This window comes from Muscardinus avellanarius, assembly GCF_963383645.1.
Source record: "Muscardinus avellanarius genome assembly, chromosome: 20".
NCBI lineage: Eukaryota > Metazoa > Chordata > Mammalia > Rodentia > Gliridae > Muscardinus > Muscardinus avellanarius.
Window position 1 is genome coordinate 16372061 of NC_137806.1, and position 9527 is coordinate 16381587.

Consider the following 9527-nt stretch of genomic DNA (forward strand, 5'->3'; position numbering starts at 1 on the left):
CTCAATCTAAACTTTTTTTGTTTGATTCTATAACTCGTCATATTGCGGGAGGAAAGACAATGCTTTCATTATTGTTGTTTGGGAAGACCTAACCTAAAATTAGTAACAAAGCATTAGTAATATCAATATTAAAGGTTTATGAGTAAACTTATTTTTCAAAAGATGAATGCTCTAGATAGAAATGTGTGCAATACAGGTAAACTCACAGGGAAGAAATACCACCTAGAAATATTTTTTTTAAAAACAATAGAGGCACACTGTTAATAAAAATACAAATCAAGGCAAAAATAAGCAATGTATAACATTGGAAAATGTCCAGATATTTTTAAGTCAGTGTCAAGCACTAAGGGGGTTATATACAAGATATTCTTTTAAAAAAATTTTTTTAAATCTTTAAAAAATTTTTTTCCTAAATGAAATTGGTATATTTTGGCATATTCATTCAGAAATATATATATGTATATATATATTGAATTTATATATATATTGAATTATATATATATTGAATTTAAAGTATAATATAAAATGGGTTTTTTCTTTTGTTACTGAAATGGGTTCTGACATCTTTTTGTGTACTGTTTTTTGGTTATGTTATCTTAACAAAAAAATGTACTATTCAGAAGGCAGCCTTTTAACAAAGATAATCTAGCTTTCTAAGCAGGATGAAATCATTTTTTCTGACTGTCAATGTCTGAACCATCACTCAGGGTCCTTGGGTTAGCTTTCCATCACTGTAACAAAATAGCTGAGATAATCAGCTTAAAAGGAAGAAAAGTACCAGGCATGGTTGCACACACTTGTAATCCCAGCATTCAGGAGGCTGAGAAAGGATGATCCCAGTTCGAGGACAGCCTCAGCTACTTAGTGAGGCCTTTGCAACTCAGTGAGACTCTGTTTCAAAATAAAGAATAAAAATAGGGCTGGGGTGTAGCTCAGAGGTAGAATGCCCCTGGGTTCCATCCTCAGTACCACACACACAAAAAAAGGAGGAAAAGTTTATTTTGGCTCTCTGCTTGAGAAGTTTCAGTCTATTATGGTTAGTTAGTTGCACTGGGGCCTGCAACAGCACAGTACAGCATGGTGGAACCATGTGTTAAAGAGACCAGGAAGCAAAGAGGCAGGAAGGGGCTGGTGAACCAATATGCCCCCAAGGCCACGCCCTGGTGACCTCACTTCCTCCTGCTAGGCCCCGCCTCCTACAGATTCCACCACCTCCCAAAAGTACCACAGGCTGGTGACAAGTCTTAACACACAGGTCTTTAGGGAACATTCCAGATTATTTCCAGAGTTTCTCATTTTCTATGTAAAACACTGGTCTTTCCCATGTGGCTAGTTATCTCAGAGATGGTATTCAAAACACTTTAATGCACATAATCACATTTGACTTTTGAAACACCTGTGAGATGGGTAAAGCAAGTTATTTAACAGTAAATTGAATAATGGTTCTTAGGTCTAGGAGAGAAGTGTTTCTCCTCCTCATTTGCTAGAAGTTAGACATTGTGTTGATCATGAATTTATTGATTTTTTTTTCAGTTAAGAGGGAACAGTAGAAAAAGTGGAAGGTTGAGGAAAGAGGTTCATAGCAAGAGATTTTTCTTGTTTATTTTCTGCAAGAATGCTTAGAGCTATAACAATTTTTGAAACTGAAAAGCTGAGTATACAGGGCTGCTTCGCCATGGAATCATTTGCTCACTAAGTTTTGTTTGTTTTTGTGATACTAGGGATTGAACCCAGAGGCATTCTACCTCTGAGCTACATCTCCAGTTCTATTTTATTTGCAGTGTTTGAAGCAGCATCTTCCTATGTTGCCAAGGCTGTCCTTGAACCTGTGATCCTCCTGTCTCAGCCTCCCAAGTACTAGGATCATAGGTGTGTGCCACCATGCCTGGCTGCTCACTAAGGATTGCCTTGCCCTTCAGACGTGGGAACCCATGCTAGGAAACACTTTAGCTGGCCTAAAGTCACACCACATTCACTCTTGGCACTAAAAGCTGCCTGGATACCACTTAGCATTGGTGAATTCTCCATCTGATTAGAGGGAATTAATTCAGGATGAATTATGTTTTCTTTCCTTCTCACTCAGTGGTCATCTTCATTTGGTAGGAAATCTGACCTCAGAGAGACTAAGGAATTTCCCCAAGGGTGCACCTAGCAGGTGGCAGGATAAGGATGTGAAGGGAGGACATTCAACTCTCGAGCAAATGTCCCTCCCTCAAGTCCACTCTGTCCCCTCCCGCCTGTCAACTTCCCTCCCATCATAACATGGGAGCTTCTGCTTTTGAGCTCAGGAAATGTTCCTTTAACTAACATAATTAAGCCAGTGCATTCTGAAAACCAAGTTAGTGAAACATTACCCCATCTTTATATATGATGGGCCTTTGATTTCTGGTGTCCCTGTTGCCCCTGCTTGGACAGGTGGCACCTTCTCTCTGTTGCCTAAGAGCTGTGTTGACCAAATCAGGTAATCCTGGTCATGACCCGCCCGAAGACCAGTGCCTTCGGAAGTAGCTGAAAATCGGCTTTGGATGGATTCCATTTTCCAGCAATTTTCACCTGGCATGAGAAGTTCAGGCAGAGATAGAAAAGAAACCCACATTTTATCATCCTGGTGTCTGCATACCAAGCATGGTACCCAAAACCTGATATTCAGATGTTATTTCATGAATGGATGATCATGAAGTAACATCTTCATGCATTACTTCACAATGGATGATGCACTGAATATTTCTAATGCTCATAAATGAGAGGCCACATCGTATAATGGCATGTCTAGAAACTTAATGAAGAGTGTTATGGTTAGATATGGAATGGCCCCTTGAAGAGCTCATAACTTGGTGTTTAGAGTTGGTATGAGGGTTGTGATTCCAGCAGTGAATCAACCCTTTGTAACGGATTTACCTTGGTGGTATCTGTGCAGTGTGGCTGTAGGTGGTTTCCTGGAGGTCCTGCTCTGGAAATTATATCTGGTTTTTCCTCCCCCTGCTCGCTCTCTCTCTCTCTCTCTCTCTCTCTCTCTCTCTCTCTCTCTCTACCTCTCCCTCTCTCCCTCTCCCTCTCCCTCTCCCTCTCCCTCTCCCTCTCCCTCTCCCTCTCTCCCTCTCTCCCTCTCTCTCTCTCTTTCAGCCTCCATGATGTGAGGAGGCTCCACAGCCCGTGTATGTTCTCTCTTTCCCTCCCCCACCCTCTTTCTTTCTCCCTCCCTCTCTCCCTCATCCTCTCTCCCTTTCCCTCTCTTTCATTGCCTTCCACCACCATGCCCTGAGACCCATGGCCCCTGGCCTCGCCTCACATGGACTGAGCCTGAAACCATAGGAAAACAAATCTTTCCTCCAAGTTCCATGATCAGGCCTTTAGGTTAAAGCTACGGAAATGCAGACGAGAACAGTCATACCTCTGAGAGTCAAACCTACTTCTCATAGGTTTGCAGACCCAGGAATTGGGAGTGAATCAAGGAATCGGCATCAAGTAAGAATGAAATGTTAGCAGAAAAGTTCTTCAGTTAGAATCGCCTATCACCAGCCACTTAGGGAAAGTGTCTGTTCCTCACGTGAGAATCCAGCAAGCCATCAGTTGTGCGCTGACTGCACGCTGCTCCCTGAGCTTGCGAATCGTGCTCGCCCACCCCAGAAAGCAGTCCACTCTCCAAATGCGCACGGCCAGCTTGGTCTCTGGAGCCTCCTCCCTCCTGATATGGCCACAGCCCAGCACACTCCGGAGTTGCCATTTCCTTTCTTCTTTTGTGGTACTGGGATGGGGAGCCCGGGGTTATTCTACCTCTGAACTACACCCCCAGCCCTATTTTATTTTTTATTTTGAAACAGGTTCTCACTAAGTTATGGAGCTCCTCACTAAGTAGCTGAGGCTGTCCTCAAACCTGCAGTCCTCCTGCAAGGCGTGCACCACCACATTTGCCTTGAAGTTGCCATTTCTTGTATGCAGGTGTCGTTGGCAAAACCAACTCACTCCTATCCCAAGAAGAAGGCACTCCCAGTGACTAACAGCTGAAAGTAGAGGAAGAAACACAATCCATTCATAACTCCTTCGGAGTACCACCCAAAATATGCCTGCCACACCAGGCGACAGTCCCGCTGCGAGTGTGGGCTGCTTTGCTATATTTTGATTTTAACAATGAGCTACTTTAATTATCATGCACAATGCAGCAATGCGATCAGGTTTTCATTAAGAAAGGCTCTGTCTGGAGATCGGGTCGTAGATTCGAGATTGTCTAGCCAATTAGGAGCCCCAATGTGCTGGAGCGTATTGGTGGTGATGTTGGTTAGGACGGGTAATTGAAGAGATTCCAATGCAAGGCAATAAAGATGGCACTTGATCTAAGATCAGTCTGAGAGGGTAGTTGTTTACATGCAGGTACGTGAAGGACATAGATGATGATCCTGGGGTCTGGTGGCTGGGAGGGAGCTGCAGAGGGAGCCATAGTGATGGGCATGGTCGCTATGTGCAGGCTTTGTTTTTCCTTGATCAAAAGTCACCTGCCACCCAGGCAAGGTGGTGCATGCATTTAATCCCAGTTCTTGAGAGGCTGAGACAGGAGGAGTACAGGCTCCGGGACAACCTCAATAACTTATCAAGATTCTCTACAATCTAGTGAGTCCCTATTTTAAAACAAAACATTTTTATTAAGCGCCGAGGATGTAGCTTGGAGGTAGAATGCTTCTGGGTTCAATCCCTAATAACACACACACACGCACACACACACACACACACACACACACACACATCAAACGTCACCTGCTTGGGTAGTTCTGGGTTGCATAGTATGGCCCAAAGATTCAAGTTCACCCAGAACTCAGAAAATGACCTTATTTGAAGGTATTCAAGCTTCAAATCCATGCACAATTTTCATTGCATTGATGGTGCGCCTAGGACTGTATGTGGTCAACTTCCTTGGATCCAGTGTATGTGCCTGGACTACGAATGCCAGGAGGGCCTTTGGGAGAGGCCGCACCCCGTGCCTGGCTCAGACATGGTTCCCCAGTTAAGCACTCAAGTGATTCCTATTTTATCAGATACTTCTGTGGCTACAGCAAAATCTAATAAGAATGGAAATACATCTGTAGGGGAAAGAAAAACTTCAATGATTGTCTCATTAAATAATTCCTTTTTCTTTATAGGGTGACATTCTGTATTCAGATTTATTTTCTAATCCAAAACTACAAGAAAGGAAAAGAAAAAGAGAAAAGAAAAGACAAAAGGAAGCCAAGTGTGGTGTTGCACTCCTGTAATCCAGGACTTGGGAGGCTGAGACAGGAGGATCCCAGGCTTGTGGACAACCTCAGCAACTTAGCAAGACCCTATTTCAAATAATTTAAAAAAAAAAAAAAAGGCTTGGGATGTAGCTCAGAGGTAGAAGGCCCTGAGTTAAATCCTCAGTACAAAAAAAAAAAAGAAAAAAAAAAAAACCAAGTAGAATCAATGTAAAAAGTTTTTTTTTTTCTGAGTTGGCTAAATTATTTTTGTTGTTGTTGCCTAGGAGAGGCTTAATTTATGCAGTTTTATGAACAGAAGGAGAAGTTCCCATCTATGTGCCCTCTGAAAGATTTTCAAAACAGGTTTGCAATAATAGGCACAATTCATTAATTGGTTTATTAAAACAATGTTTGTAAGTCAGGCATGGAGGCGCACACTTTATAATCCCAGTACTTGGGAGGCTGAGACAGGAGGGTCACAAGTTCATGGCCAGCCTCAGCAACCTAGCAAGACCCTCTGCAGTTTAGTGAGACCCTGTTTCAAAAATAAAAAATAAAATAGGGCTGGGGGTATAGATCAGAAGTAGAATGTTTCTGGGTTCAATCCCCAGTACCACACAAAAAAAGAATATTTGTTGAATATATGTTAAATATGTGCTTATATATTCATAGATTATGACAAGAAGGCTCTGTAAGCGAAGTAACAATGGTGGCCTCTATGGAGAGAAACTGGGACTTATTTGCATTGTTTGTTTGTTTGTTTGTTTATTGTACTAGGGATAGAACCCAGGGACATTCTACTTCAAAGCTACACCCTAGTCCCTTTTTATTTTTATTTATTTTTTATTCTTAAACAGGGTGTCGCCTCACTTAGTTGCTGAGGCTGGCTTCGAACCTGTGATCCTCCCTGTCTCAGCCTCCCAAGTACTTGGATTAGAGGTATGCATCACCATGCTCCGCTTGTATATCCTTTTAAAAAATCACCTATGTGAATGAAATATCTTGAAAAAGTAATTAAATAAAACTTTAGTTTTTAACATGCCAATGGTTTCCCCTACAATTTTTAAATAAATATTTATTGAGCAGTTATTTTGTAAAGACACTATCCTAACTATGTGGTATGCAATTTAAACAAAATACCCACAACCCTGGCCTTCCTGGAGTGTGAAGTATAGTCTAATGGAAGAAACCGTCCCCAAACTAACTTTCACGCAGCCAGGTAATTGCAAATGTGGTAATCCTCTTAAACGGGAGGATTTAGTACTGTAAGAAAGAATAGTAAGAGGGACAAAACATCTCTGAAAATCTCTGAGGCAATAAAGTTTCACCCGAAGGAGGCAGACAGTAACCAGATGAGAAGCCATGTCCAAGCTGAAACTCTTAAGCAAAACAGCAGCGTAGTACATTTCTCCAGCAGGAAGAAGGTCTGACCTTTCATTCAACAAAAGCTGACTGACCTTTTGTTCAACAAATGTTCATTCAACAAACGTTCATTAAACACCTTTCTACTCAATGACCAGGTACCGTTCCTAACATTACAGACGCATCGAGGAACAAGCACAGGGCTTTCCTACCTGCCTTGTGCAGTTTGGATTTTATTAAGAACGCAAAGGGAATTCATTGAAGAATAAAGCAGAGAATGCGTAAGATCTTGTGTAGACACTTCAAACCCACTTTGGACCAGTGGCACGGAGCTCCATTAGGTGGGTTTGGCAAAGTCGTACCCGAATGATGAGCTTCTGAGGCCACTTTGCTGTGTGAGTACCAAGGCCAACAATTCCCATCTGTACTGAACTGGCCTCAGATGGCAAAACGGTGGCCATTAAATCCATAGCGTTGGTGGCATATTCAAAGTGAAGAAGTCTGTAGAAAACCAAGAACCAGGAAGGCAGTATATATATGTGTGTGTGTGTGTGTGTGTGTGTGTGTGTGTGTGTGTGTGTGTAGTAATGGGGATTGCATTCTGGGCCATTCTACCTCCAAGCCCCACCCCCAGCTCTTTTTATTATTTACATATTTATATATTTATTTGTTTGTTTATTTGTGATACTTATGGTAAAACACAGGGGCCTTCTACCTCTGGGCTATATACCCCCAGTTGTATTTTATTTTTTGTTTGGAAATATGGTCTCATCAAGTGGCTAGCATCTTCAAACCTGCAGCTTTGTCTCAGTCTCCCAAGTACCGTGATTCCAAATGTGTACCACCACGCCCGCTTTGGAAGGCAGTATTCAATCCAATTGTTTTAACCACTAACTTTTTCAAAAAGCAATTGATTGACTTTCACCATGGAGCAACTGGCACAAATTAAGTTCACCACTGCTATAAAATCAGAGTTCCCTAACAACAGCAAAGTGAGAGTAGGTGCCAGTCATCACACTGGATAGGTCAATGGCATTTGTTTTATAACTTTGTTTATTTATTTGTCTTTTATTTTATTTTTGTGGTATTGAGAATTGAACCCAGGGGAGTTCTACCTCTGAGCTACACCCCCCCATCCTTTTTTTTTTTTTTTTTAGGTTTTGGTTTTTGAAATAGGGTCTCATTAGGTTGCTGAAAGTCTCACTTCAATGTGTTTTATAAATCTTATTTTGCAATTTTACTCTTCAGGAGAACTAACACAGCACTCCCAGCAGCTCACTGATTTTTTTTTTCTTTTATAACTCCTGACTGCAAGAGAATAGAGATCACAAACTTTATGAAGTAGAGATCATATGTCTGCATTTATAAAAGAATTCTTGCCACATTTACATATTTCACATTTTCCCAAGAAATGTTTCCTTGCATATGGTTAGCAACTTATGCCATTATAGATGGAGACAAGAGTAGATAGATCTAAGTTCTCTACCCAGCCAATTTAATCAAATCTTTGAGAAATTAAAGACTCATCATCATCCACATTCTCCCTCCTCTCAAACAAAAATCACCAACACTTAGTATAAAACCAAATATTGGAGAACCTTGAGGGATCCATGCAGGCAGGACTTCTGGAGACTATCTTTACTAAAATAGTTATTTGGAAAATGACAAAATAGAAGCTTAGAGAGGTTGAATGATTCTAGAAATGCAAGAGTCACATAGAAAAATAATGATGGAATCAAGACAAGAATCTCGACATCCAGCCATAATTCATTTAAATAAAATACTGGAGAAGAATTAAAACAAACCAACAAGCTGTGTGCTAATGTGACCCATCCTTAGAACTTCATAGATCATCATAAGTAGGTGCATCTCACTTACTCAGCCACAGAATGGAAAGCGATTTCTGTATCTTCGTTCTCTTGTAAGAAGAGTTAAGTGACAGGAGATCTGATATTTAAGGAAATGCTTGGAATCATCTAAGTGTCATTGGCCTAAAATTCGTGTTATTTCTAAGGCTAAATGTCTTTGGCCCAAAAGTATACTGGTTATTTTGGCGTAGCACAAAACATTCAGCCCCCTACCACTGCATCACCAGAAACAGTGGTACATGGTACGGGGCTGGTTCATGGGCATCAAGAGCCTAGAAATTACTAGAACAAGGAAAACGCAAGAGTAGAAGAAAGATTATCTTGAAGAAGCCACATAGCCATCCAGTAAGTTGGGTGTTTAACAACTGGAAGGATGGAATTCACATTTCCATTTGGTGTTATTTGAACTAATCATTAATAATACTTAAGTCTCCTTCACATCTCCATTTCGGGCATGCATATTAGGTTAATGTCATTTTGGTCTCCGTCCAGAACAAAGGAACTCCTCTTAGGGGAGGCAGGACGGGTTTGGGAGGTTTTTTGTTTTTGTTTTGTTTTTGTTTTTTGCAAATACAGTGTGAATCCTTCCTCCACAAATACAGAGCAGAACAATGGATTTCCACCTTCAACAGAAAAGTTTAAAATGGTAGACGTTTCAAGAACGATGTTGTCTGCCATAATTTTATGCTCAGATGTGTGTGTGGCACGACTAGTTGTTAAGCATCAGCACAGACTCTGGCTAAATTCCACTGCTTAAAAAGGTGCGCAGGGAGCACTGTCTGAGGCATGCAGGGTGACAAAAGTGTCCTGCCCTGGGTGGAGGGGTCACATTTCGGGAGAGTCTGTTATAAATGAGAATGCATTGCTATATTTCAAAGGCTATGTTTCTTGAAACATTTTAATGTCCTCCCTCAGTTGGAATCATCTGTGTCCAAAATAACAAATGGTCCCATACTTTTTCCTCTGAACCCCAGGAGGCTTGATTTTTTTTTTTTTTTTGAAGTTGATGGAAATTGGTGTGGAAATCATGAGGGAGGTCCAAAGAAGAATCAAATCAGCCATTCAAAGCTGTCAGCAACCCCTGGACCCC